Source organism: Cryptomeria japonica, chromosome 3 (genome assembly GCF_030272615.1).
Source record: "Cryptomeria japonica chromosome 3, Sugi_1.0, whole genome shotgun sequence".
Taxonomy (NCBI): domain Eukaryota; kingdom Viridiplantae; phylum Streptophyta; class Pinopsida; order Cupressales; family Cupressaceae; genus Cryptomeria; species Cryptomeria japonica.
In genome coordinates, this window is record NC_081407.1 from 1,007,589,422 (window position 1) to 1,007,595,358 (window position 5,937).

The following is a 5,937-nucleotide window of genomic DNA, read 5'->3' on the forward strand; positions in this document are numbered from 1 at the left end:
CCCTGACAGATCTCCCTGAGCTCAATCAGCTCATCCTCCTCTGGATCCCCACCCTCTGCCTCTGCCTGTGGCTCTCCCTCTGTGGGTGCCTGCCCCTGTACCTATCCCTGTACCTATACTGGTGCCTGAACGGGTACCTGTCTCGGTACATGCTTAGGTCCCTATGCCTGTACTGGCACCTATCCCTGTACCTGTCCTTGTCTCTGTCCCTGTGCTCTAGGACCCTGTGCTGCTGGTACCTGCAGGGGCACTCCACCGCGACCCCTCACCACCTGGGCCTGTCCCTCCTGTCCACCCTCTCTCCGAGGTGCCACCCTCCTCTCCCCAACTACTCCCCTCTACCTCCGTCGGCCTCGGCCTCCATCACCCCCACCATCCTCATCATCATCGCCTCCTCCATCGCCCTCCAGTAACTCTCCTGGATCTGTCAACCATGGGAACGGATGCTCTGCCCAATATGCAGAATACTCTGCATTCATCCCGACATCCTCGATCTCTGGCCACATATCCCAAGGTAGGGGCACCATCTCTGCCAGCTGTGTGACTGCCTGATCATATGACAATAAAGGCCCAAACTGCGCCTGATCCCTAACTGTACGGGCATACATACCCGAGCCTCGTGGCATCCTCTGGATCCTGCCATACTACCTGCATACTCTATCCACCAGCTGCCTCTCCAGTATATAGGGCGTCCGCCCAATCAAATACCTACTCCGGAAGGTGTAAGGCAGCTCCACTGCGTCATCCTCCCACTCCTCGCATCCCAGATACGACCTCTAGATGACGACGTCAATGTCATCTATCACTCGCCGCCAATGCTCTAACCTGCCAATCCGAGGCTGTGAAGTGATCATGTCGTACAGATGAACAAAACTCCATCCATGACCTCTCCCTCTGAAGTGTATCGGCCGCGTGATAGGCAGATGCTTGTATGCCCAAACCTGCAGTAGTGTCACTCCACAACCCAGTCCCACTGATCCATGGTAGACAAACTAGTGAAGCTCATAATATAGGTGGGCCAAAACACATGGACCCCACGCATATCTGGTGTGCTGCGTCACCAATATCTCCAGTGCTCCTCCCCAGCCCACTGCCAACCCCCGTGTCGCTTTGTCCGGACATAGGAACCCACTGATAGCTCCTCCAATCACAGCTGGCAAAGCTAACCCTGTCGCAGTCATGGTATCCCATGCCACATGTCCTGCTCTCATCTCTAGGTCGGGATCCTGAAACACCTGTCTCAAAGCCTCTCTGTCTCCGTCGCGATCGTATGGAATCAGCTCTCCATCAATCGGTATATGTAGAGTCCTATAAACATCCTCAAGGGTGATTGTCATCTCACCCATCGGCAAATGAAATGTGCATGTCTCTGAATGCCATCTCTCGACTAGCACAGTCAGCAAACCCATGTTTGCCCGAAACTCAGGCACATACAATACGTGTCTCAAAATCATCTCCTCGATGGCAGCTCTATCCTGAAAAGACAACTCCGGTCGCAACCTCTGTGTGGACGGGAATCTCTCCTGTGACTCTAGCATAGGCAAATACTCCTGCAGTCAAACAAATCAATCATGTCAGTCATGGTGGCATTCACTGTTCATCACAAAATACTACTCGCTATCTAAATGCATATGGTCATCTATCTCAGTGACACTCACTGTTCATCACAAAGTGTTGCTATCTATCCTAGTAGTGCTCCCTGTTCATCACAAAGTACTACGTGTGTGACATTCCCTGTTCATCACAAAGTGTTACTCACATTTTGCACTCCTTGTTCATCACAAAGTGCTGCTCATACTTTGGGTACTCCCTGTTCATCACAAAGTACTCTATCTTGGTGCTCCCTGTTCATCACAAAGTGCCTTGATCTATCCTAGTCTTCCTAGAGGACCTGCTTGAGTGTATCCTCTCAGCAGCTTATCCAATCGATAGCGTATGTTCATCACAGAACTGCCGATTTGACCTAGAAGACAAAAACCTTGCATTTTCAGACATAAACGCGTTTCTAACTCACAAACGCGCCTATTGACTGCACAAGAGTGCCTAAACAACATAGATGCGCCTGTTTGACATAAACGTGCCTAAATTGTTCACAAACGCGACTTTGCAACATAAACGCCCCTGAAAGACGTAGACGCGCCCGCATTCAACACAAACGCGGTTCCAGACATAGACGTGCCTGACACTGACACAGACGCGCCTGTCCGACACAGACGCGCCTGGCACCAACGCAGACGCGATTTCACTTTTTTTGTACACTATTCCTAGGCGCATTTATTGCTCTATTCGACATGCATTAATGACAAAAGCAAATGCGTCAAAGTACGAGGAGGTTTGGTGGTACTTACCGGCTCTCCTGCCTCTGCTGGTCTCTGAAATCGACGAACACGGTCGAATCTATGCACGAAAGCCATCGCTGCTGACTGCTCCTGCTCTATTTTCGCTCTGCACTGTGATCTCGTGAGGGTGTAGATGACAATGAGGATGTCTTTTGCCCGTGGTCTATCTTATAGCCTATCCTAGCCTTAGCCTTCATTTCCTGAGTCAGTCTTCTTCATCCCGTGACTCTGTCACTTTATCCGGTCAATCCATTCTAGCCTTTCTTTCTTATCGAGAGATTGTCTGCAATCTTTTCAGACTTTTTCATCCAATCTCTCGAGGGGGCATATCATTCCCATCCTGGGGCAACTCTGTATCAGTTCATCTTATCTTCTTTGAAACAACGCGACAAGCCGCATTGTCTCAAAGAGGGGCAAAATGTAGACACCCAAAATTGTCATGTCTAATTAAATAAATATTTTATTTATTTAATTATCTAAGCCTAATTCTTCTATTAATTAAATAAATCTTTATTTATTTAATTAATTCATTTATCCTCTTCTAGCCTTATTTCTCATTTAAATAAATACATTTATTTATTTAAATTATCCTTTTCCTAAATTAAATAAATATCTTATTTATTTAATTATCCTACTTCTTCTATTAATTAAATAAATCTTTATTTATTTAATTAATTCATTATCTTTTTCTACACATGACACATGTCATTCATCTCTTAATTCCTACACTACCTACCTCTTTCATTATTTTACTATTTCTTCTACCTACCCTCTAATCATAGCCGACATCCTTTTACACCTCTCAATCTTATCCCTCCATTTCATATAGTGTCTTCTATATAAGGAGATGCTTCCTTCATTATCAAACCCTAATCACTTAGCCTAATCGACAATTTGGAGGACTTGACTACACTACGATCCTACTTGCAACCACATTCCGTTCTTTGTTGAGCTCTTGTGCATATAAAATCTGAGAGCAAATATATCAAGCAAGATCAATGGAGATAGGAAGAATGGAGATCAAAACCCTATTGGACATGTGATGGTATAATCTTTGTGATTTCATGTGATTTGCATTGTCTTAGGTAATCTTCATATGTTATGGTGGATCTTTGTTGATTGTTAGGCTAGGGTTTTGTGGTTGGATTCATTTAGCCTTTCAATATTGTTATTATTGTTATCCATTTTCACCTTACACAACCATAATATGTATTTGGGAATTAAATAGATAGGGCTAAAATGCTTATTTTTCTCCTACTAACATGCAAGCTTTCTACTTCATTCTTTTCCTTTATTTCATTATGCATAAGGAAATAAACTAAACTTTTATTTTCATAATAACATGAATACAACAAATATTGTTCCAATCACTATAGGAACTTAATCTAAAATAAAACTTTCAGCTTTTCCATAATAACTTAATAAAATAATGCATTTCTTTAGAACATATTAAGGATACAATATAGTCACATTACAAGTGGGTGAAATACCCAATTAGTCTCTCTTTTCTATTAAAAGAGGACTCTAAATAAATAAATACATTCCTTTCAAAATAAATACAACATGCTACTCTTATTTACATTTATGCAACTGAAAAATATAGCTTCTCTTTTCTTATTCTTTTTCTGCAAATTAAGAACAAAAACTAGCAACTCCTAGCTTGTCCCTTTTCTTTTCTTTCCAAGCAATTCCTGCAAATAAATTATAAAGCTTGATCATGGAGTGCTCACCTCCCAGCCTAGGCTAACTAGTAGCCACCTCCGAGCTTGGAGAACCAAGCCCTAGACAGGTTACACACATGCAACACAACAAGCAGGGGAAAACAATCTCAACAACATATTCCCAACCAAGGCTACACTGCACCACAAAATGTGATGTCTTTTCAAGGGTGGTAGTGGACCAAGTACCCTGAGGAGACTGCAAGTATGGTAAAACATATAGCCACCTCATGGCAAACCAAATACATCATAAGTATAACAACCCCACATCCTTATGCCCACCAAGACATTCATGCCTTATTTCCCCTCCTTATGACCCCCAAATGCATAAACAAGCCATGTAGCAAGGGTCACATAAAATCCCTTGTGATCACTCTCATAACGAGAGCCTCGCACTCGAGGGCTGTCACTTCTACCACCCACAAGACAATCCTCTCTCCCAAGAGTAGGAGGCCTTGATTACTCCCAAAGCACATAAAATGCATACAAAAAGTAAAACATAGAACACAATAATCTTCCAAGGAAAACATACAAGAAACTAGCCATTTTACACAAGCAAATCCTTTCAACACAACATGCAATATTAAACAATACAAGGAGAAAATATGACCAACCTTCAACTCCCTAAAGGTATGCTAGATTGGTTGAAGATGAGCAGCCCAATTCCACAAGCCCTTGCCTCTCTACACTTAGCCAAATTTTCTAAAACCAAATCTGTCCTTCTTTCAAATTCTTGTCTCCAAAAATGGAGAGTGGGTGATTACCCACAAAATCTCTCATTCTTGCTTAAGAAGACCCTAGTGAGAGTTCTCACCTGTTTCTAAAACTGAAAAGGAAAGGTAGGAGAAGATGGGAAAGGGATCTCACATCCAAAAGGAAAGTTTACAACTTAGATGATCCTTCTAATTTCAATTTTCGCACAACTTAGAAAAGTCACTTTTTAGGTTGTCTAAATGGTCACATGAGAGTTGGCACATGCCTAAAATTACTCCTAACCCTTAGGTATACCTTATGGGCTTTAGGAAACCCTAATATACTACCCCTAGGAGTCCATTTAACCCTTTTTAAACCCTCTTGAAGTTAATTTTCGGGTCAAACCTAAGATGACCACCCCAAAGATTCTCTACCTAAGGCATTTATGGAATCATATTAAATTAATTGAAAAAGCTATAGTTAAACAACTCCTTCCAAGAGACAAATTTAAAAACTCAAACATAAATCAAAACATGTGTCAAGTGACACAAAGAAAATACTTTTACAAAATTATACATGAAATCTAGTCTATTGTTGGATTTACACAAATAAACAAAATTCAATTTAACATTCATGCAACAATCACTTTCATGAATAAAATACGATACAAACGGGGTGTTGTCTCCCCAAATAGACAAACCCTGCTTTTACGAACGTACATAGGTCTAGGTTTGGTTTTCCATAATATTTCCATGGTCACATGGATAATTTTCCTGCTCATCTCAATTACACATTAGTACTTCCAAATATCCTCATAAAATATTAAACACATGAATAAGAATACACATCAAACACTCTGCATACAATTGACATTAACAAATCAATATCTCATATATCCCAATTTATCCACATCAGCCATTATCATAATCCTCATAATTTCATTCATTCATAAGATACGCATCATATTTCCAACACTATAATAAAGTTCTGCAATTCCAGATATAGCTGACATACGTTAGTTCAAGATTATCCAATCAGTGGATCTTTTAGGATTTCAAATTCATAACACATCGAAACATATACCACAAGGTGAAATAACTCTGTAACTTGGTTCAATTACTTTTCTCACCAATCTATCTGTCTAACATAGCCCATTCTATTGAATTATATAATATTTATTAATAAGG